The sequence below is a fragment of the Panthera onca genome, chromosome A1, assembly GCF_046562875.1.
Source record: "Panthera onca isolate mPanOnc1 chromosome A1, mPanOnc1 haplotype 2, whole genome shotgun sequence".
NCBI classification, from domain to species: Eukaryota; Metazoa; Chordata; class Mammalia; order Carnivora; family Felidae; genus Panthera; species Panthera onca.
Window position 1 is genome coordinate 234,417,410 of NC_138339.1, and position 24,270 is coordinate 234,441,679.

General features: G+C 50.0%; 2 long non-coding RNA genes across 5 annotated transcripts; one reads left to right on the forward strand and one right to left on the reverse strand.

The window, feature by feature from the left end:
- The first annotated feature begins 1,107 nt into the window (after positions 1–1,107).
- On the forward strand, positions 1,108–14,009 carry LOC132682256 (uncharacterized). Of its 4 annotated transcripts, none has more exons than XR_009611571.3 (7): positions 1,108–2,941; positions 5,039–5,235; positions 5,479–5,676; positions 9,082–9,254; positions 9,546–9,848; positions 12,268–12,662; positions 13,252–14,009. It is a non-coding gene; the product is annotated as an uncharacterized LOC132682256 (long non-coding RNA). The 4 variants fall into 4 exon arrangements; XR_009611573.3 differs by having other exon boundaries at positions 13,690–14,009; XR_009611574.3 differs by having other exon boundaries at positions 9,546–9,690.
- Positions 14,010–21,213: 7,204 nt separating this feature from the next.
- LOC132682257 (uncharacterized) lies at positions 21,214–22,340 on the reverse strand. Its single transcript, XR_009611575.3, has 2 exons — positions 21,883–22,340; positions 21,214–21,771 (listed from the first exon to the last, which is right to left on the reverse strand). It is a non-coding gene; the product is annotated as an uncharacterized LOC132682257 (long non-coding RNA).
- Between the last annotated feature and the right edge of the window lie 1,930 nt (positions 22,341–24,270).

Here is a 24,270-nt window from a genome sequence, read left to right on the forward strand (position 1 = left end):
CAAGCTACAATATGGATGCATCTGTAGACACTTTGCTACATGAAATGACACAGTCCCGCTGAAGCCAAATGTGCAGGCTCCGTCTGTGGTTAGTGCCAGTTTCAACAACCCACACCAGGAGCTCCCAACCCCCCACCCCCCACCATTCAGGGGGTGACCGCTCTCCTTTCGGGGCCTCTTTGGGGGAACTTGGCCTCAACGGCACCTCTGCCAGAGCAATCATGCAGTAATTTCTCACCCCACTGAGGGGAGTATTTCCTGGGCAGAGGTTTGTGTAAGAGCTTATTGGAGAAAGCTAGTACAAATCAACAAAGGCTGAGAGACGTCCTGACGGGAAAATGGCAAAGAGTGGCAATGAAGAGGCATTTAATAAAATAAGAAACACAGATAAGTGGCCAATAAGTGTCCAAAGTTATCATTCTCATTAGTAATCCAACAAACGGAAGAAAACATTACAAGAATGTGTTTCTCATAGAATGGGCTGGGAAAAAAGTAAAAGAATAATACTTTTTTCATTGAGAAATTAAAAGCCAGTGTTGGTATGGGTATGAGAAAAATGACTCGTGTTCTCAATGGGAGGGATCGTAAAAGGAACATCTAAGGAGTGGTTCAATAATATGTAGCAAAAGCCCTCATAAGATATATACTCTCCATATCATTCCACCTCCAGGAATGTTTTTCTTAAGAAACAAGTATGTAAGACCACAAAGAAACATGCACAGGATTACTCACGGCAGTGTTTTTTATAGCAGCGAAAAGAATCCAAACCTCTTAAATAATTGGTAAAATACATTATAATATATCCATGCAACCATTTAAAAGGATGCTGTGGAGGGGTGCCTGGGTGGCTCAGTTGGTTGAGCGTCCAAATTCAGCTCAGGTCATGATCTCACGGTCTGTGAGTTCAAGTCCCGCATCGGGCTCTGTGCTGATGGCTCAGAGCCTGCAGCCTGCTTCGGATTCTGTGTCTCCCTCTCTCTTCCCCTTCCCTGCTCACACTCTGTCTCTGTCTCTCTCTCTCTCTCAAAACTAAATAAACATTAAAAAAATCTTTTAATAAAAAATAAAAAAATAAAATGATGCTGTGGATTATACTTCTATATTTATTTGGAAGGATGTTCAGCATGTATGTGTTGGAAAAGCAGTTTAAAGGAGCCTTATGTATTATGCTAAGTGAAATAAGTCATACAGAGAAAGACAGACACCATATGTTTTCACTCTTATGTGGATCCTGAGAAACTTAACAGAAGACCATGGGCGACGGGAAGGGGAAAAAAAAGGTTAGAGAGGGAGGGAGCCAAACCATAAGAGACTCTTAAAAACTGAGAATAAACTGAGGGTTGATGGGGGGTGGGAGGGCGGGGAGGGTGGGTGATGGGCATGGAGGAGGGCACCTTGTTGGGATGAGCACTGGGTGTTGTATGGAAACCAATTTAACAATAAATTTCATATTAAAAAAAGAAAGAGCCTTATGTATAACATGAGTCAAATTTGCTTTAAAAGGACATATGTATTTACATGGGAAAGAGTCTAGAACCAATGTTACAGTGGTTGTCTCTGGGTGGAAAGATCTGGATTATTTTAATTATATTTCTGGTTGTGGTTCATCTGCATTGTATTATCTAATTTTTCTACCATGATTATGTATTAATAGAGGTGTTGTTGTGTTTTTTTAATCTCCTATTTCGGTGCGGGGTGGGGCTGGGGGCGGGGAAGGAATACACATAAAAAACCCTAACTGCAAAGATGAAAGGTGTTTACCAGGCCCAGCTCTTGTGAACTGTGGGATCATCGCTTGCAAACGGAAAAGGCAGTAATTAGACGGAATGTCAAGGGATGAGCCATTCAGGGAAGCAGAATCCCTTTGGAAGAAGCAGAATCCCGGGTGTTTACCAAGCACCGGGACCCCGAATGCCCACAAAGACACCCGGAATCCGCAAAGGGCCCCACGCTATGGCTAGAAAAGTGGTTTACCTTCCGCCCTCACCAGCTGGCACGTAAGGGGTACTGGGCGTGCGCCAGGCTCCGCACTTGACCGTGTTCTCCCATCTAACCCCAATGATAACCCCGGGAGATGTACGGTGCCCGTTTGACAGTGGGGTGGCTAGCCGGTGCCAGAGCCTGGACTTGAACCCAGTCTTCCTGATCCCAGAGCCCACCTCTCTCTGCACGCCCCCTCGCCCCTTCCTCCTAGCCCCGGGGAGTGATTCTCTGGTGTGTGCACAGAGCCACTAAGGCCGGGGACTAAGGCGCGCTTTCCCCGACAGGCAAGGTCGACATCCCTTCCAGACCCCTTTCCCGGTTGGCTGTGGGCCTAGACGGTGCTGCTGGGCACCTGGCCTTGTACGTGGTGTTGATTTTGCAGCAGCTCTGAGGGGTCTGGGTCTTGACCGGTAGCGCCCCCGCGCGTTCCCATGGCAACCTGGACGCGTCCCAGCAACGTCGCCAGCGAGCCACAGTCCAGCGAGGGGGGAGGGGGTGTGCGTGCAAGGTCACAGTCACGCACTGAAGGCCGTGGGAGGGGAGCCTGGCACGGGCCTCCCGCAGGGCACTTGGGACTTTTGTAGCCCGTGTTTGGCGTCGCTGCGCTTTCGCAGAGCAGCGAGCCTGGCAGGACCCCGTGCCCACAGCCCCCAGAGCCCCTCCCCATCTGCTCTGCCCGCGCCAGTCCCGCCGGAAACAATGGCAGGGCCAGGAGCCAGCCGAGGGGAACTGGGGCGCAGGGCTGCGCAGGTTACACCGTCCCCGAGCTCCTGGGGGCGCTGTTCGCACAGACTAAGACGTGGACGTCGCCTGGGAGTCTTGCGCCACAGAGGCGTGGACTCCCTGTGACGGGCCCACGGGAAGCTCCACCTAGGACGGTCTGTCGGGGACCCAGACAGCAGCTCCTTTACCCAGAGGACACTTTTTCAGCGAACTCAACCGTGCCAAACACAACCGAGTAAGGGATGGGAAGCACAAAAATCCGAGCTGGAAATGTGGGTTTGAAGCCAGCGTTTGAAAATCACTCGCTCTCAGGTGAAACCGGGCCCTGGGTCAGAGCAACTTGCTCGGCTCGGGCGCATCTCCCGTGTGCTAGACAAAGGCACCGTGGCCTGGGCGGCTTGTAAACCACGGAAATTTCTTTCGCGCGGATGTCGAGGCTGTCCTCGGAGACTGGGGTGCCGGTCAGCTCAGGTTGCCCTTCCGCTGCGGGCCTTTCTCGTGTTCTCAGGTGGCTCCGGTGCTGCTGGGGGTGGGGGGGGAGCTCTTTGGGGTCCCTTTTGGGAGATCGCTAACCCCTTGGTGAGGGCTCTACCCACATGACCCAGTCACTTCCCAAAGGCCCACGACCGGCCAGTGGGGCGCCTCCTCATGGAGTCTGTCCGTTTGTCGCTGTGCTCTGTGATGCCATTGGAGTTCAGGCCACCCCGGCTTCCCGTGGGTCTTGCTGCTCCCTGTTGTGCTCTCTTCTCCTCGTGTCACCAGAGAGCACATTGGACCGTGTCACTGCCCTAGTCACACTGTTCAGTGACTTCCGGTGCAGCCCTTGATGAGACCAGACACGACCAGGCCTGTGCCGCCCCCACCGCCCTCCTGTCTCTGCCATCCTTCTTTCCACAAACGCCCAGCAACCCCCACATCATCCTCACCCGCCTCCAAACATCTGGAACCACTCCGAGACTGTCTTGAGTACGTGCCCTGGTGCCCTGGGCATGCTATGTCTGGAAAGCTCTGCCCCACCTCTTTGCCTGGCCCACTCCTTCCTGTCCATTCTTCAAGACAGGATTTGGACATCCTTTCCCACCAGAAGCCACCTGGATCTCTCAGTGGGCCCGTTTACCTCTTATGTCCTCCAGCAGAACCATTGCTTGTATTCTTGGTATCCCCGAGCCCGTGAAGTCGGGGTCGGGAATGTTTTATTCGCGGAGGTAGAATGGGCACTCGGGAGTAATGTAATAAATTAACAAAATGCCAGTGGATGGTCCGACATCAACAACTCAGAGAGCACAGCCATCTGAGGCCACCGCGTATGAGACCACGATCCCTGGCCACTTAGTTCCATGCCTGCATCGGAGTCCAGAACAGTCCGTTCTGACACAGAGAAGGAGAAACCAGCAGGTTCTCTGTGGAGTTCCAATTTTAACAGGATGGGTTCCAATCCTCTGCTCCCGTCAGTCTGGCCTCATTGAACAAAACAAGCAACTAGGAGGTTCCCTCCCCGGGCACCTGCCCCACTCCCCTGCCCCGCCCCCTCCCCACCCTTGAGGTCTCCGTGAGACCTTCCCAGACCGCACTATTACAGGCCTCAACTCCTGGTCCCTCAGGCCCCAGCACGTGATCCGATTCTCCTCCACAGCTGGTATCGCTCTCCAAGCTGCAACTTGTTTTGCTTGTCTTGTTTCTTGTCTGCCGGCCGGTCGACTGCAAGCCCCATGAGGGGCAGGGTTGGTGGCTTTTTTCTCGTTTTGTTCGGGGCTGCGCCCGCAGCGCACCCCGTGTCAGGGGCACAGCTGGATTAACTCTCTGCTGAATGCACGTATATAAGACTGAAGCACATCACTGAGGGTGGACACGCAGGACACTGTGATGCAAATTTTGGAACGACATTCAGGAAGCCCGGAAGCTTTGAAGCTGTGCTTGGCAGCTGGCCCGGTGGTAACAGAGAGCTCGGCGAAGACAGAAATACCCCATCCTAGTTTTCTGTCTTCTCTGTCGGTGAAAATGATCTAAAAACTGAGAGGGAAGAAAGACTTATGTAATGAGATCAATTAGCTCTGAGATATTCATGAGAGAAGACAGACCCCTTTCTTCAACTTCTCTCCATCACTTCAAGCCTCCTCCTACCCCTCCTTCCAGCGGGCAGGAAATCCAGTCTCCATGATTTTGTGGAAGACTCTTCCCTACAAGGTTATTCAAGAGTCCTTGGGGGGGGAGGGCGGGGGGGGGCACTTAAAAGTGCCCACATGCCGCTCTGCATCATCTCCTTGCCCTGACCCAGGCCATGCATAAGAGGGCATGGGCCCCCCCCAAGTAACATTTCCACTTTCTCTCCCAGACCTGGCCGGAGAGATCCATGTCAAGTCCTGGTTAACTTGAAGCGTGTGGTTCAAGAAAGGAGAGGAAACCAGCAGCTGGCGCTGAAGGCTTTCCAGGAGATCAGATGGGTCCAAGGGAGGACGTCCCAGGGAACTAGAGCGAGGCTCGTTGGAGGCATGGAGATAATTAGGAACCTTTGAGCAAATATGGGGCATGGTAAGAGACAAAAGGACCACGGATACTCAACTTGGGGGTGGGAGACACAGAACAAGGCGGAAACCAGAAACTACAGCCCAATGAACATGACCTTGAGTACTAACAAATGTCTAGGTTAGGTTAACAAACTGATGGCATGTTATTCAGCTTATGTTTGCCATGCACATTATGGAGAAGAATGAATAATTCTGGGTTGTTAACTTGTGTCCAATTAACCTCATACCTCTCTACATTTCTTGATAGATTGAGTTGCAAGATAAAAGAGTACCTTCATTTTGGCAAGATGATTTATGAGTATTCTTGATACTTACCTCTGCGGACAAGTTGGGGAGGATATTGGCCAGAGGAGTCCACACCACGTACATTGCACACTTAACTGTGCTCTGCATTGACATCACAAAGATGAATAAAACATGGTCCTTGTCTTGGAGAAACAGCCTGGTGAGTGAGACAGCTATGCAAAGAAGTAATTATGATACACTTTGATAAATGCTATAATTCAGTCATTTACAAAGTGCTGTATGTGATGGGACAAGCAGGTGACTTTGTAGCTGGTTGATGAACATTAATTATTCAAGATCAAGGTGGAGGGAGGTCTCTTCTACTGCACCACAAAGAGGTATATCAATTCTGTGTCGTCCAAACTCTTTTTAAAAACTTACATGGAGACATCAAGGTCACGTTGATCAAATTTGCCAATGACGTCAACTTGCGGAGGAGAGCGAAAACATTGGCTGTGGGGCAGGATTCAGAATAACCTCCCAAATCTAGAAGAGTGTGTCCACACTAACAGATAAAACCGAAAAAGAAAAAATATAAAGTCTTGACTTCTATTCAGTTCTGGAAAGGTTCTAGAGGGTTTGGATGTCTTCAAGGTCAATGTAAACCAATCTTACTAAAAGTTGAACAAGCAATGTGGGCGCTTGTTCAGACTGCAATAACAGCAGTCTGATGTCCGGAACGAAGAAGGCATTCGTTCCACTTCTATTCCATACTGATTAGACCACTTCTGGAATATGGTACTTTGTTAATTAAAGGCACTCAACCAGAGTGGCAAAAAATCCACAAAAACCAAGAATTATTGGGAGACGTAAAGATCTAGGTCTTTCTCCATCCTGGCAGCACAGCCGAAGCCTCAAACGAGACCCATCCTTCGGTGCAGTCCCTGTCCGTCCTCGGAATGAAGGAGACTGTGCGGATGAGAGCCCTTGCCCCGTGCATTCATGAGACCTAGACATAGTTTTAACTCTGTACTAAGGGGGCCGTACCCGCTCTGACGGTGTCACCCAGCAGCTCCTTTTCTTCCTTACCAGGAGGAATGGCGGACTTCCTTTTGCTCCAGTCTCCTGGGTATTCTGGGCTTTCCCCATACCCGTTTCCTTAACTTCAGCTGGTACCTCATGCCGGCTTTCTGCCCCCACCGTCTAGCCCCCCACTTCTGGAGGTCAGGCCGGTAACATTGCAGTTGGAGGCTCTTGAATAAGGTGGTCTTGTGTTCACTCTGTTTTCGCACGCCTGTCCTTCCCATCCTGCCCCAGTCTCTGCTTCTCAGATCTTGATGGCTGTTGGACCTGGGTGTGCCAAGCCCCCAGTTGATCTTCAATGTTAGCTTCACTCCTGCCTCATACCTGCTCTAAACTGTACCCCGAACACTTGCAGGCGTGCCTTCGTGTGTACACACACACACATCTGCACACATACACACGCAAGTACACTCCTACTCACAAGCCACCAGCTCCCTTGCCCTGGGCTATCCTCCCAACCCCTGAGTTCAGAGGCCTTTGATTTATTGTGCCAAGGGGTGAACCAGGGCAGATGGGTAAAAACACTTCTGTGGCAGATTCCAGCTCAGTAAGAGAAACAATGTCATAAAGGCTCTGGCTTAGGGATACTGTGAAAGGGATTTCTAAATTTATGGGGAGTTAAACCAGGCCAGTGTCCCCCAAGTCTGGCTTTCCACCAGCTGACTTAAGTGCAGGTTCCAGGGCCGACTCCAAATGTACTATGTGAGAATTCAGAGTAGGAAGTAGGGCTCTGTATTCTCAGCAAGTAAACCATTTGATGCCGCTAGGCCTGAGACTGGCATTGGGATTAGATTATTTTCTCTGAAGCGAAGATCACATTTTTGCTTTTTCATAATGATGATTCTGGGAAACAAAAGAACTCTTCAAAATGTTAAGGAGTTTAAAAGGTTAAGTTTCAGAGTTCTTCATTTCTTAACACTGCTGGCAACATCGGGATTGCTATTCATGTTCAAGGATGCTGTTGCTGTTGGGGATTACTTCCTGCTTGTACGGCAGCTAAAAAGTCAAGTGCATGAGTACCAGGCCTTTCCAAAGTCTGCATTCCCAGAGTGTTTCAGGAAGAATTCCTTAGGGCACTGTCATGGCCTTGCCTTGGGAGCACAGCCATAGCCATGGCCTGCCTCTGTCAATGCTGGGAACGGTCCTGAACATCTGTACGTCCCTCTTGAACCGGTGAGCCCTATAGGTGAATCCACAATGTCAGGGCCAGGAGCCAGCACATGACAAATGGCTGTTCTGACTAATTGTGCAGGAGATCAGACCCCACCTCCATTGAGAAGTCAACCCATCCTCCTCTGTCTCACAGACTGACCTCTATTCTTCTTCTCCTTAACGAAAAAGGAATTTTGAACTCCCGTCATTCAGTACCTGAGATTAACATCTCTCTATAATTTTAAGTATATATATCACATATATAAATATATATAATACATTTCTTTCATCTATCATCTATCTATCTATCTGTCTATCCATCTATCTATCTACTTATCTACCTATAATGCCTGAAATTTATCTGGCCAATTCCTAACTCTTATATCAGGGACATACGCTCTCTCTTTTTCAGTGTATCACCTTGCCACAAATAAAATTTCCCCAATATCCAAAAAGAGGCTAATAATATTATAGTCACAGAAGAACCATTTTACTTCTTAGCATTACATTTCATCCCACCATACACAGATTCAAATAAATATATGCAAATAAACTAGAACCCGTTTTAGTAACACTGGATTAAAAGGGACTTTTTATTGAACAAGTCCCAAACAGTTGCAGTAATAGCTACAATAACCTACGTGCTGGGGACGGAGAGAGAGGACAAGTGGAGGAGGGAGCATCCAAGGGCTTAGATGTCCCTGGAGCTCTTCATAGGAATGAATGTGCATTCAGAAGTCAGAAATCCCACAACAGCTGTTCAGTGCCTGGATGCCCATGAAATCCACCCACCTCAAATCCGAGGCCTCCGGGGGATTTATGCACAAATTTGGAGAATAAAAACGGCTTTTCTTACATCAAAACAACGCACCAAGGGAGCCAGAGGCTCTTTGGCGCTCCTGAGGCAGCGAGAGGGCGTGCGGGGTCCCGCTCGCCCTGCCGTCTGCAGGACAGGGCCAGGGTGGTGCCCCTCCCCCTCTGACCCGACCAGGAGCTTGGCCATCCCTCTGGGGCCCGTTTGTCTGTCTCAGCATCAGAAAGCGTGGCACAGGGACAGGTCAGTGCCGCATTCTGTCAGAGACATCACTGATAGAGCTTTGACAAACACTTCCTCAGCCTGGGGAGTGGCCAGCCCTACAAGGGCCATCTATCACCCTTGCTCTCGGGCGAGCCACGTCTATGTTCATCATACCGGCCGGTCTGTGCGTCAGATTGCATATCAGGCAATGAGAGTTTGGCTCCTCATCCCTTCCTAGGTGCAAATCAAACTTGGGGATTTGGAGGCAAGCTCCGGGAGGGGGTGTGTGGGTGGGGCCAGCCGTCCAGGTAGCTTGGTGCCTGGGAGCTTCCTCAGAGAAGTCCCTTTGCCCTAAAATATCTTTTTCAACAGGAGGCCATGGTATCCGAGTTCCCACCATTAGAGTTACTTTTTAGTTAAACTACTTCATGAAGCCACCGCTTAATGGAAGGAGGAAGGAACAATCTAATGATTCCACGAGTGGTTGTCTAGTCTCAGTTGGTTTACAAGATGAGTTGCGTAGATCTAGAAGAAACCAGGAACAGGTAAGTCAGGCCCGTGGGTGTGGCTTGGGGGACGCTCTGCCCCTGCACTTGTGAATGAGGGCTTTGAGCAACCAGCAGGGGGCGGGAGGAGGGGTGGGGCGGGAGGAGTAGAAGAGGTCACAATAGGCTAGGGATCTGGAGAGTAAATAATCGTCCCAACAGAGGTGAGGTCACAGTGGACTCTACATGCCATTTCTATGTGTTCCAACGAAGGGGAGGAAATGCAAGGAGAATCGATCGAAAAGCAGCACAGGATCATTCGGGAAAACAACTTTTTTTTCCCCTCACCAGAAATCGTTTGTTGATTGTTGTGCTCGGGCTCTGGACAAAAGAGAACCGCCGATTCAATCTCTGCCTCCTTCACAGCTTGCCAATCAAAGAGAGGCACAGAAGTAGGACACAGAGAGCAGGAAGAAACATCTAAACGTGAATGGCGGTGAGATATTTATAGCGTGTGGAGCTCTGGAATGCACAGCTGCAACCCGCAGGGAAATGAGCAGTGGGCAAACCTATCTGTCAATCCAGCCTGCACTCGGTCCCTCGCGTTCCGATGCGCAACGGCCGGGTGCCCAGCCCTGCACGGGGAGTCTTGAGGTGTGTAAACATGGGAGAAATCATGGTCCTCAGTCTCAAGGAGGTCACCATGAGAGGAGAGCTAAGCCAGACACGTGACTGAGTGGTGACAGCACACAAGTGGAGTCAGGCAGGCTGTCATCCGATTTCAATTTCACGGTGCCACTCTGAGCCATTGTCTCCTTTTCTGTAACAAGAGGTGATAGTATGCACCACCCAGGGTTGTGTAAACGTTTAAGGAGCTAACAAAAAGTCCTAATGCAACGACTGATCTCATAAACGTTAGTTTTCCTCCTTTCTTCCACAAATTACTCTTAATGCGAAGCAGGAAGTGATGTGACACAAGAAAAATGCTCCGAGTTCGGAGAATGGAGGTGCAATTATTGGCAGCTGGGGAGCTCCAAGAAGAAGTTCAGGGCAGGGGTGGCATTTGACCCTGGCTTTGAAGATGGATGGATTTAAGTATGTAGAAACAGGGGATGAGGAATTCCAGACAGGGAACAACATGGACAAAGTCCCGGGGCAGGTGAATGCTGGAGAGGTAGATAATGTTGGGAGAAAATCAGGGGTCATGTCATTTAGGACTTTGATGCTAGGCTAAGGTGAAGCCTCAGTTATAATCAAGGGTATTTGAGCTGGAAGGTGAGATTGTACAGAACTGTTTTTTATAAATATAAATCTTATGGCTGGGTTTCTTTTCTTTCTTTCTTTCTTTCTTTCTTTCTTTCTTTCTTTCTTTCTTTTAAATTTTATTTATTTTGAGAGGGGTAGGGGATGGAGGGGGAGGGCAGAAAGAGAGAAAGAGAAAATCCCAGGCAGGCTCTGTGCCGTCAGCAGGGAGCCCAACGTGGGATTCCATCCCATGAACCGTGAGATCATGACCTGACCCGAAATCAAGAGTCAGATGCCCAACTAACTGAGCCACGCTGGCATCCCTGGATTTCTTTTCAGTGGAAGAGGAACTCTTATCAATTCCGGAGGCCAGAAGGTATGACAATAGGTAATGATGGTCTCAACTGTGGAGGTGAAATGGAATAAGAGGTAGCCGGGAGATTCAATAAGCAGGACGTATGTGTGAAGAGTGTAGAGGAACTCGGTCTATGGGAAAGATGAAGACAGTAGAGAAGATATGGACGTCAAGCTGGTGGAGCCTATTCCGGACTATTCGCATTTTTCGGAGGAAAGAAACTTCAGGCCACTGGGATACTGAACTGGAGCACAGAAGAGAGGTCTCAGGTAGAAAGATCTGCCTGTGAGTCACCAACGTCAAGGTTGATGGAGATGATGAAGGGAAGAGGAGAGGGTGGAGGAGAGCTCTGGGGATGTGGACGTTGTGGGGACAGGGGAAGAGGAGGTGAGAGATGAGGAAGGCATATCGGAGAAGGACAGGAAGCTGCGGCCAATGAAAGGAGACCTCCTAATTCAAAAAGATACATGTACCCCCATGTTTATTGCAGCATTAATTACAATAACCAAGATATGGAAGCAGCCCAAGTGTCCACTGGTAGATGCGCGAATAAAGGAGAGGTGGTACGTATATACAATGGAATATTACGTAGCCCTAAAAAAGGATGAGATCTTGCTATTTACAACAACATGGATAGTCCTAGAGGGTGTTATGCTATGTGAAAGAAATCAGACATAGAAAGAGAAATACCAAAGAAAACAAATGCAAAACAAAACCCAGAAACCGACCTGCAGATACGGAGAACAAACTGACTGATGGTTGCCAGAGAGGAGGGGGTGGGGGGATCGGCAAAACAGTCAAAGGGGAGCAGGAGGGACGGGCTTCCGGTTATGGGGTGAGTAAGTCACAGGGATGAAAGGCACATCATAGGGAATATAGTCTATGATATCGTCGTTGTGCTGCATGGCGACGGACAGCAGCTACACTTGTGGTGAGCACAAAATCATGCATAGAGTTGTAGTATCACTACGTCGTACGCCTGAAACGAATGTAGCATCATGTCAACCATAATTCAACTTGAAAAATGCCAGAAAAAAAAGGAAAAGAAGAAAAAAGAGTTCTTGGTAGAGGGGGAGGTCACTAGCGACCAGTGGTGCAAAGACCAAAGAAAACAAGGAACAAGAGTGTCAGTTTCCAATTCAAAGCTCATTGATGGTATGGGCGCCTGGGTGGCTCAGTCGGTTGGGCGTCCGACTTCGATTCAGGTCATGATCTCACGGTTCGTGGGTTCGAGCCCCACGTCGGGCTCTGTGCTGATGGCTCAGAGCCTGGAGCCTGTTTCGGATTCTGTCTCCCTCTCTCTCTGCCTCTCCCCTGCTCGCGCTCTGTCTGTCTCTCTCTCTCCCTCTCAAAAATAAATAAACATTAAAAAATCCTCATTTATGGTATCTCTTTTATACTTTTACTCATTTTTCTTGATGGATTCTTTTTTTTTTTTTTTTTTTTTTTGCTTTTTGGATTCCACACGGATAGCTTTCGTAGTCACAACAACAACCACAAAATTCCTAAGGATCTTGAAGAGGTAAAACCCAGATTGTAAAGGTCCAAGAGAGACTACGGCACTGGGAGACACAAGCAATGATTGTGGACTGCTCCTTGAGAAGTTCTACAACAAATAGAAGGAGAAAGATAGTTCAAGTTAAGGTCAGAGCTAAGGGGAAGGCTGCAGTGATGCCCCAGAAACCTCCTACCTCTGGCAGAGCTGGTTTAAATTTTCAGAGATTATGCGCGCTTCTTGTTCAACTGGCTTGACACACTCCCACGGTGGATGTGTTTACACTGCAGACATCGGCAAATGCTACCGATCAACCACCTGCCCTCACGCCCAGCCGATTGTGAAACCCTTCACCTCTGTGAAGATGGAGAAGGTAAGCATGTTTCTACGCAGGGGGATTGAAAAGTGGGTTATGGTAGAGAGATAGGAGTTGGGGGTAAGGGAGAGGAAGCAGATACAAGGTTTAGGGGGGTCCAGGCGTCACGGAGCCAGGAGGGGATATGGAGGCTGTGGAGGAGGCAGGATTGTGGGGACGGGATGTTGGAAGCATCACTACACAGACTCAGAGGAGAGAGGTAAGAAATTCCCTGACCTACCTGCCTCAACTGAGCTAACAAGCACCCCCTCCATATCTCAGCAACTGAAGGAAGTTAGGTCAAATGACAACAACAAAACCCCCGAGAGGTATCCTTAAGGAAGAAATCATTTTAACTGACGTTGGAAAGCCACGCCTTCGTTAGGGTATTTCTTTGGGTTGTTGTATTTAATGCCTTAGAAGTTTCATCACTGCCCCTGCTGAGACTTGTTGATGGTAACCCCTGTGTTTTAGAAGATCCCTCAATCCCGTTACCCATGAGAGCAGCTCAGTCATCCCAAGCCAGAACTGGGCAAGAAAGCACATTATGAATTTGGGGAAACACGACCCCCCAGATACACAACGCACTCTGTATCTCCTTACTTAGGAAAAAAGGAACAATCCAGCTGAACACAGCCACCATCACTGGAATCTGAGGCTAACGTGAAACTTACCTCTGTGGGGACTGTAACCCTAAAACCAGAGCTGAAGTTTCTTTTCTCAAATAAGATGTTTGAGGTTTGCTCTTTCCTGATACTCCTGTGATACATTCCTGACCTTTCGGAATTTTTATTTAATTTAAAAGGAGTTACAACAGAAGTACGTCTTATCCTAAACGTATTTACCCTTCATTATAGGTTTTATTAAAGTTCTGTGTAGGTACACACACGCAAGGAAAGTTCAAGGAAGGATGGGAGAGAGAGAGAGAGACAGAAAGACAGAGGGGAGGACGGAGGACGGAAAAGAGCATGCTTGGCCCGCGCTTGGGTCCCAGAACCAGGTGTGATTTAAGCGTTCCGTAATGACCCACTGTCACATCTCTCAGGGCCCCTGCACTCGCTGTGGAAAACAACAGAATTTCACAACGTTTCAGGGCCGCTGGTGGGAGAAGGCGACCAGCTGTTTCCTTGCTTAAGACGACAGTCCCACAGGCTCCCTTGCAAATGTCAGAAATGTCAGACCTACTCCCAGACAAATACCTCAGGAAAGACATTCTCAGGGCAGCTGAGGACACTGGTTCTGTTCCCTCGTATCAATAGTGCCTTTGACTAATGCACTTGGCTCTCGGCTGCTGAGACTTCCAGTGGGGAATGCTTTGCAACTCTATATGGTACATCATCTGGCCCATAAATAAAAACCCGCTTTTCTTTCCTTTGAGGATAAACAGTGTCGTCAATGGACTGGAGCGGGGTGGGAGGGAGGGTGTCGGGTGGGGGCTGTGCAGTTCTCGAAGTAAGACAGAGCCCGAGATCTTGGACTCAAAGTTCGGGGAAGGGTCACCCTCTTTGACTGCAGGTTTAAAATAAGGAGACTTTCGCTGTCATAGCTCAGTGTGAATTAACTTGGAAATGTGACATGCTGTGAAAAGAAGCCAAAATGACATGGCAGAAACGGGCATAATAGTCATAACAGAATCTAAAAAATGTGAGGTGGGTAATGAGAATTTCTCAGTGTGACCCTGGCACTGTCCTCAGGGAGGACGTGGGCGGGGGGGGGGGGGGGGCGCGGTATCATGGTGCCTGGTCTGCTTGGCATTCTTTTTTTTTTTTTTTTATTTTTTTTAAACATTTATTTATTTTTGAGACAGAGAAAGAGCATGAACGGGGGGAGGGCCAGAGAGAGAGGGAGACACAGAATCCGAAGCAGGCTCCAGGCTCTGAGCTGTGAGCACTGAGCCTGATGCGGGGCTTGAACTCACAGAGCGCGAGATCATGACCTGAGCCGAAGTCGGACGCTCAACCGACTGAGCCCCCAGGCGCCCCCTGCTTGGCATTCTTATCGTGAGCTAATAATTTGGCATCCCGGTTTCTAAAGGGGTGTGAATCTGTTCATCAGGGTTCGAGCAGATCTAGGTTGTAAGAGAATTTCTGAGTCTATGTTTTCAAAAACCAGCAATGGTTTTGGTATCCATGATCTCGTTGGAATTTCCGAACATTATTACTTATCCTCCCACCTTCACGCCGCCGCCGCCCTCAGCTCCCCCGTGGCGTAAATAATGAGATTGAGGCTTCAAGAGGTTAAGTAACTTGCCCGAGGACAGCAGCTAGTAGCTGGCAAGTGGCAGACCTGGAATTTGAGTCCAGGGTTTGTCTGGCTTCAAAATCCAGGCATTCGATCGATTCCTGAGACCCTGAGGCTCGGAAGGGCCGGGCGTAGAGACACAGAATAGAAAGAGACCAAGAGTCTTGCGAGCTGCGAGCCAGGAACTGGGGACGAAGACCAAATACATACGAGAAATATACCTTGGTCATCTGAATGACCAAATGTGCATTTCTTATAAATCACAATATCGCAGCAAGCGAATTCTACTGTGACGTGATTATTGCTTTGATGGAAAGTGTGAGAGGGTAGAGTGGGCACTAGCTGGGGGAGATCCGAACTATGCCCGGGAGAGCCAGAAAGAACTTGCTATGGTGTCAACTTCTACTCCCCTGGCTTTTCCTCAACAGCCTGTTAAATTTGACGAACCTCTTCAATATTTTTAAAAACAAATACTTGGATCCCCCAGCTCTCCCTAGCAACCCGCTCTTTCCTCTGTCTTCCATTTCAGACCCGAACTGCCTGCTCACTGTCTCCGTGTCCTTCCCATTCATTGCTTGGCCTTCCACAGCCGGGCCCTGCCCCACCACCACAACGATCTCCTGTTTGGCGATTCCAACGGACTCTCCTGTCTTCATCATGACTGACTTAGAGGTGGCATTTGATGGTGTTGACCATCCCTTTCTCTAAGAGATCGCTTGTTCCTTTGCTTCTCTGCACTACATTCTCCTGGCCCACCTCCACCTCTTTGACCGTTATTTCTTAGTTTCCATCAAGGCTTCCTGCTCTCTGCTCATCCCTTCCATAACTACAAGCCCTCCTTGCCCTTCTGTGTGATCACCCTCGTTCACTCCTTGGCTTCAGCTGCCATCGGTGTGGGCGTTACTTTGAACCGTACATCTCGTCTAGATCTCTTCTGAATTTTCCTCTTGGGTGTTCAGTTTCCTTGTAGACACTCTACTAGAATGGACTGTACAAAAGCTAACCATGCACCAACCCGGACTCAGCTTTCCCTCCCACGCTTGCTCTTCCTTGCATCTGCCATCTTGAAAAATGTCACCAGCAGTCACCCAGTCACCCAAGCTGGGATCCAAGGAGTCCTGACTCTCCATCATTCTCTTACGCGGCACCCTCCAACACATCCAGCTATGCTGCCTTAATATGTCTCATGACCCTTGCCTCGACGTTACCCCACAGAACACAACTCATGGTTTATCTTATCTGAGTGACTGCAATCGTCTCTTAATTGGCTTCTTAGCCTTCGATCTAGCTGCTACCACCCTTCAATCTGTCTTCCAGACTAATATTTATAAAAGACCAAACTGAACCTGTTTATTACAGCTCAAAACTATTCAGTAGTTTCTCTTTGTTTATAGGATGAAACTTGAGCGCCCGAGCGTGTGGTATGAGACCCTTCAACATCTTCATCTCTGGACATGTTCTTCCTGGAAACTCATGTTTTGACCGGCCACTTGCGTTTCCTGGAATGTGTCTGGCTATTTCCAGCTTGTGAGGTTCTGTTCTTTGGCTCTTGCTGCTTAGAACTGCTTTTCTCTCCTTTATTACTTGGCAAATAGCTACCTATCTTTCAAGACTTGGCTCTGATAGCATCTAGCCTGCTCCCCCTCCCCTGGTGAGAATCAACCTCGCAGAAGAGGAAGTTCCGCGTGCAGAGTCCCTATCACAGCACTTTCAGCGATGTGTTACACTTATTTGCAAGTGCTTGCAGGTAGGGCCCATGTCTGATTCACCTTGGTGTGCCCAGCACAGTGCCTGACAAGCCAAACACTCCAATAATCTTGTCAGCTTTTTTTGAAACAGAACCTACATGCAATGAAGCTCACCATTTTTAGCTCTGAGTTTTGACCGATGTACACAGTTGTGTAATCTTGATATAGAATATGTCCATCTCCCCAAAGTTCCCTTAAGCCCCTCTATATTCAATCCCCGCCTCCCACCCCCTGACTCTTGGCAGGTTTCTATCTGATCTGCTTTCTATCACTATAGTTCTTTTTCTTTTTCTTTTTTTGCAAAATTTCACAGAAGTGAAATCAAATAATATGCAGCCTTTGTGTCTGGCTTCTTTCACTTAGTATGGTATTTTAGTGAGGCATCCACGCGAATGTATATGTCTCTAGTTCATGCCTTTTTTCTTTCGAATAGTATTCCACTGTATGGAGATGCCATAATTTTATAATTTGTTTCTTCTTTCCTAGGAGACATATGTATATACATGCACATAAATATATCTCAACTATGGCTATCTAGTTGTTCCAGTATCATTTGTCGAAAGATTATCCCTTCTCCATCAAATTGTCTTATCAGTTTTGCAGCAAGTCACATGGCCATATATATGTGGATCTATTTTGGGATTTCATTTCATTGAACTACTCGCCTATCTTTACACTCATACACTATCTTCTTTTTTTTTATTTTAACATTTATTTATTTTTGAGAGACAGAGACAGAGCATGAGCAGGGAAGGGGCAGAGAGAGAGGGAGACACGGAATCCGAAGCAGGCTCCAGGCTCAGAGCCATCAGCACAGAGCCTGATGCGGGGCTCGAACTCACAAACTGCGAGTTCATGACCTGAGTTGAAGTCGGACGCTCAACCGACTGAGCCACCCAGGCGCCCCTCACACGCTATCTTGATTGCTGTGGCTTCATAACCAGGGAGTGTGAGTCCTCCAAGTCTGTACTTTTTCAAAACTGTTTGGACTCTTCAGGGTCCTTGGCATTTCCATGCAAATTTGAGAATCAGTTTGTTGATTTCTATAAAGAAGCCTGCTGGCATCTTGATTGGTATTAATATTGCATGGAATCCATGCATTAACTGGGAAAGAACCGACATATTTTTGTTGAATAAGTGAACTCCTTCCACATGCAAGGCGCTTAAACCCATTCAATTTGTGGAGTGCTTTATAGTTGACAAGGCCAATTCACGTGCATTACATCATATGATTCACCTCCCAACCCTGTAAGGTCAGAGGGAAATGCTGGGCTCGCTTTGCAAATGGGAAAACTGGAACTGGGAGACCAGACTCAGGTCCACCGGTGGTTGTAGGTAGGGTGGTGCTAGGTGGCCTGGTATTTTCATTTCACTTCCATAGTGTATTTGATGCTTGCTCCTGTGGATACCGATGTGATGTATCTAAAATACTGGCACGTAGGTCTAGGCAGAGAAGACTAGGAATACTGTAAATTCAACCCTACACTTTTGCTCTCTTACTTGAATAAAGAGGTACCTTGAGACCTATCACCCCTGCTTTCCCACCAGCTCTGGGGAGCTGCTCCAACTTTCTCATGCATTGCAATCCACTGGGGAGCTTTACAAATGCAGATGCCTAAGCCACACCCCCCAAATTGTGATTCAGTTGTCTGGGGGTAAGGCCTGAGTGCCAATAATACGGAAGAGCTTCCCAGGTGATCCTAATACACAGCCAGGATTGAAAACTGCCACTCTGGGGTTTCCGGGAAAGAAAGCAAGAGCCAGAGGGGAGATTTCTGAGAGTCGGGCAAGAAGTGGAAGGAAGGCCCACGGGTCACTGGCATTAAGGGTCCCTGTGATGGGAAGGAAGGAAGATCAGAGAGCTGGCTGGAAGGACTTGCCAAATTTCCTAAGCAGATTTAGGAAGAGATACTAAAATTATGGCAACCCCCCTTTGGAGAATTGATCCCCATTCCTTTAAAAATATTCTTACCTTTCCTGAATAAGAAATTCGACTCTCACAGAATCAGATAAATCCATCACAGGAAAGGTTTGGGGATTATTTTGTCCAATTTTTGTATTTCACAGATAAGAAAACCGAAGGGAGGGTCTGGACGCTGGTGACTGTTAGCCTGTCCACCCAGTACAAGCAAACTGGAATTCAGAGTCCTGGCTCCCAGTGGGGGCTCTTTCCTCTTCTCTGTGTAGTCTAGGCCACCGGCTTATGGGATGCAAAGCTTGATTCTCCAGTTCACGGGGCCATGCCCACCACTGGTTCCCAAGTCTTAGAGCATCAGAATCATGAGGGGAATTTAATAATAGATTCCTGAGTGCAGCCTGGAATCCAAATCTTTGGGTTGGGGACTGGGAATTTGATTCAAACCATTCACTTCTTTTCTTTGGCACCCTCTTGGCCCCGTTTTGTTTAGTGTTTCTGAACTCCAGGATCTGGAGAGGTCTGCCAATAGAGTCCCTGGCAATTCCTACATTCGGTGATTATTTGTGAATTTTACGTATTGGAATGTCTATGCCCCCCGCCCCCCCCCCCCAGCACAATTAGGAGTGAACAGCACAAGATTTATAGCCTTATGCAACCAAGGTTCTATTCTCATTTCCATGAGCTAGAATACAAACTGAACATAGTGATCGTTTTAAGGCCGCAGAAAAGATAACACCAAGACCAGAGCTTTGGGCAACAGCGGAAAAGTAGGATCTGGCCCAGCTCCCTTGTGTCGGCTCTGCAGGGTGGGCAGCGGGCGCCCAGGGCAGGTAGAAGACTGGGCTGAAATCCCTGCCCTGCAGTTAACCAACCTGGGTGCCGGGTGCCGTCTCTCCACGCTCCTCTGTCCTTATCTGCAACAGGGGAGCTCACAGCTACTTTATGTGATGCTGCACAGTTTCAATGAGTCAGCACTTGAGCTCCCTTAGCGGCCTGCAGACACAGGGCTGGAGCTGGAGACACAAAGGCTATCACTGATAGCCTTTTGAGTGCTGGGTCCCCTGGTCCCTGCACGTCCCCAGAAATTCCTTCCTCGGGGATGGCCAGCTCTCTGCCTCCCTGAGCCCCCTACCCTGCTTCCCACTCCCCATTTGGAGGCCTCACGGAACCCCTCCCTTCCTTTGTTTTTTTAAAGCTTATTTATTTTGAGAGAGCGAGCAGGTAAGGGGCAGAGGGAGAGGAAAAGAGACACAGTCCCAAGCCTGTCAGCGCAGGGCCAGACATGGGGCTCAAATTCACGAACCGTGAGATCATGACCTGAGCCGACACCACGAGTTGCGGATGCTTAACCAACTGAGCCATCCAGGCGCCCCCACCCCCCGCCCCCACCCCCACCCCCTTCTTGAGTCACTCCCTCAGATCAGTGGTCCTCAACCCTTGTGCCCATTTGAACAACTTGGGGAGCATTTTCGAATGCACCCATGCCTTGGGCTCCCCATCACACAGCTGAGGCCAGACTCTTGAGGGGAGAGTGAACGCCAGGCATTGCGTTTTCAAACCTGCTTTGTGGGCGATTATCATGTACAGTTGGGGGTGAGAACCCCTGCTTTAGACTTCCAGCTTCTGGGAAGCCCTTGAGGGTACAGAGAGACGGGGTGCCGGGGTGCCTCTGGCCTCTAAGCTCCTGCTTCCAGGCCCAGGAGGGAAACTCTTCTCCTACCTTCCTGGACACACACACACACACACACACCCCACTGGGGTGGCGGGAAGCCAGAGAAGAGGTTTAACTGACATCAGTGCTATTGCAAACTTAAGCATCTTAGTCCTTAACTGGCTTTGCGCTCCCCCATCACAGGGGCTGATTACAGCTTCCTCCCGAGTTGCTTCCCTAGCCTGCCTTCCCTCCTGCCTCTCCACACCCTGCCCTCCCTCCGTGGCCTCCGCCTCAGCTTCCACCCAAGGGCCTTTCAATGGGCGGTTTCCCAAAGGCAGCTCCCTCCCTACGAGGTGCCAGCTCCTTAGGGAAACATTCATTCGTGACCTCTTCTGTGTACCGCGTTTCCTCTGAGTCCTTCCCACAGGCCCCTTCTCTCCTGGGCCCCTCCTGGCGCTGCTCCAGGCCGCCCCGGCCTACTGAACTGAGCCGGGAGCCTCAGGGAATTCAGACAGGCCAGCCTCGCCCTTCAGTGGCCATCACGGTGTCCTTGAAATTGCCTGGCTAAGAGCCTCAGGGTTTGCGCGTCATGGGAGCAGAAGAATGATACCCTGTCCATTCCAGACCTAACCGCCACCCCCTCCCCGCCCCCAAGAAGCAGGTTTGACTACCCACAGATTGCTCACGGTCTAGCAGACAGGCAAAGCCTATGAACAATTACAATCCACGAGGGGTGCCGTCGACAACAGGACGCTGGCCTGGAAGGATTGCAAACAGAAGAGACCGGAAGTGTTTTAAAGCTTGACCCGGAGTTTGCAAGGCCAAGAGGAAGGGTTGAGGGGTGAGCAGGCTGGGCAAACGGACTGTGTGTGTGAAAGGACAGATCCCTGAGGGGGTCCGGTGTGTTGAGGGACGCTGTGGTCGCTGGTTTGGCCGGACTCAGCAGCTGCCTGGCCGGCCTGGCCCGAAGCAATCCCTTTGTCCCGACGGAACCAACCAGACCTGCCGGAAAGTGCGTCATGCTGTGATCTTTTATTTACTCAAGAAGCCAAGCCAATAAATGGTTTCATGAGAACCCAGAGCACCCAGGAAACAGTGGATGGGAGAAGGCTGAGGACGCAGGACACGTGAGGGCTGAGAGCCTGGGCCACGACGGGAACTGAGCATTTCATTCTTTGACTTGAACCACTGGGTCTTGCCCATGGCCCTGAGGGTGACGCGAAAGGGTTCTCCCCATGACCCAATTCGCCCACACAGAAGACGATCTGAAAGATTCTTCATGTGCCTGAAATATGCCTGAGCAGCTGGAAACATCCTCGAGTTATTTACCCAATTCTTGTCACCTTCAGACAGCACAGCAGCGTAGAGCACTGTCCAAACACAGAGGCGGTATTTGTCTCACCGTTCTGGAAGCCTCGGTTCGGCAACCGTGTTCTGGCCCGTAAGAATCAGAGTAGAGGCTTTGCCGCGGGTCCTCTGGCCCCTGCGTCTCAGGGGCTCAGCAATTCCACCCACGGCACGTTTCCCCGTTCCCGGGCTGGTGTTCGAGGACAGCTTCGGGGGACGCTGTGGAATGAGAGTTACTGGCACAAAAGAGGAAATGGGTCACCTGGAGCCCTGGCCTCCTGCTTAGCGAGGTCCTCACTGCAGCCCGGACGCAGGAGCCTGGGAACCCACTTCCAAGGCCGCCTCTCGTCCAAAGGTCACACATCTGTCTTGGAGCTGCCTCACCACTGTCAACCATAAAAATAAAACGGCCAGTTATTTAACCAGCAAAAATGAGATTATTCAGGAACAGCAGAGAAACTGCAATTCAGGACGTGCAAACCATGGCAAGCCACGGGCACGTCCGAGAACAAAGGAGGAGAAGGTCCTCTCGTAGAGGAGAGGAAGGCATTAGGCAGGGTTGTTCCAAACAAAAGTTCGTTGGAGGAGAGCTAGAGTTCCGGTCGTGACGGCTTCTCATTGGCTGCCTTGTGGCAGCTTTTCATTGGCTGAGTTATGGAGGCTTCTCATTGGCTGGGTTGTGGCAGTTTCTCATTGGCTGGGTTGTGGAGGCTTCTCATTGGCTGGGTTGTTGCCAGGCAAGAAGAAAATCCTTTCTGCCCCGGCTTGTACGGTAAGCTGCCGCAAGTGGTAGTGTGTGAGAGCCCTCCCTTTGTTGCTTCCCAACTCCATATGGAATTAGGCTTTCTTTATTCATCATCGCAACTCCTGGATACGGGCCGATGGGAGTCAGCGTGGGTAGAGGGGCCCAGGCCCTGGGTTTGGCCTTGCCCGGTGGCCTTGCTCCCTGAGGAAGGACCACGTTCCTTCCCTGATCTCCTGCCCAGTCTGGTGGACCCTGCCCTTCACTTCGTGCCCCTGCCCCTTCCCTGGGGAGGCCCGAGCCTGGGAGCAGGACAGGCGCAGGCGTGTGTGGCTGAGGGCCGGTATCGTCTGGGGGCGTGGGCCCGGGTCACGGAGGCCCTGGGGCCACGCGTGGAGCCAGCCTCCTGCCCCTGCGCGCAGCTCTGCACACAGACCTGCCCCGTTCTCTCTGCAGTGGAGGGCGGCGCCTTCTCGAGGGCTCGCGGGGCAGGGGGCGTCTGACTCTGCGCGGGGCCACGAGTGGGCCCCAGCCCGCACAGGCCACGCTGACCAGGGCAGCTAGCCCAGGGGCGCTAGCATTTCCGGGGGGCAGAAGACCTGCTGCAGGTGGCTGTGGGAATGTTCCGCAGCCTCTGGGGGAGCGCTGTCTGGGCCTCCCTCTCTTTCTCGGCCCCCACCCCCGCGGGCAATCGGCCAGGGGGTCCCACTGATTGATCTCCAGACTGTTTCATTTTATTGTGGTAGAATACGTAAGATTTACGATCAACCATTTCTAAATATGCATTGCAGGGACATTAAGGACATTTTCCTTGAGCAGCCATCACCACCATCCACGTCCAGGTAATCTTCCCAAACCGACGCTCCGTCCCCGTTAAACACCAACTCCCGAGTCCCCTTCTTCCCCCAGCCCCTGGCAACCGCCCTTCTACTTTGTCTCTGTAAGTTTGATTCGTGAAACAAGAAAGAAAACTAACGTCCATAAATTTTTTGTTGACGAGATTTAAAAGATGCTGGTGATAATTGAGTACGGTCCCAGCTGCGGAACCTTCCCCTTCCTCCGCGGGAGCTCCGGGCCTCGCATCGGAAGGTGCTCACTCCTTAACCCCAAACGCAGCAGCAAAGGTGACAGAGCCCTCGGAGCTGAGCTGAAGACTGTGCCTGACACAGGGCGCCCGGAGACGGAGGACGGGGTGCTGTCATCAGGCCAGAGCCTATGGTTGTTGACTCACCTTCTCCTTGTCTTGCCTACGGCTGTGCTTCTGGAACTTTCAGAGTGCTTAGAAATCACCTGGCGACCTTGCTGAAAGGCAGGTTCTGTGTGTTGCACAAGTTCCGGGTGATGCAGATGTCCTGGCCCAGGGGCCACACTTGGAGAAGCAAGGCCCCCTTCCACCTGAGGACCCTTGATATCCAGGCGGGGCAGAAGCTCTCTGAGGTTGAAAAAGTCCAGGACCAACCCCCCACCCCCACCCCCACCCCCCCACATACACATCCTTTTTTTTCAAATCACTCGATACATTAACAAATAAAGAGATGCCAAAGCAGTTACAAAAATATTGACATGTTTTAAATGTTCACTGTTGAACAAATTAATGACTTTATCCTGCCTGCACAGATACAATGCAATATGATTGTGCCCGTCACGGGGGGTGGGGGTGGGGTGGGGGGGGTGGTTGGGAAATACAAGTGGAACAAACCAGGAGGGGCACTTAGTGAAGGAGGGAGCTCAGGGTGCCATCGTGTCACTCTCCGGGGGCTGAGTGGGATCCGGTCCCAGATGTGTAGGACTCCTTTGAAGGCATCTCAGAAGCTGAGACTCTGCTCCAAGGCTTCCCAGCCCCCGAAGTGGGCTTGTTTCTTGAAGCCCCCGTGTTTACCAACGGGATGCCTGAATTACAAAAATTCTCACTTTGGGGAAAGGAATTCTAATGATACTTCTCTGAGTAAGAAGCCGGTTTAGCGGACTTAGAATAT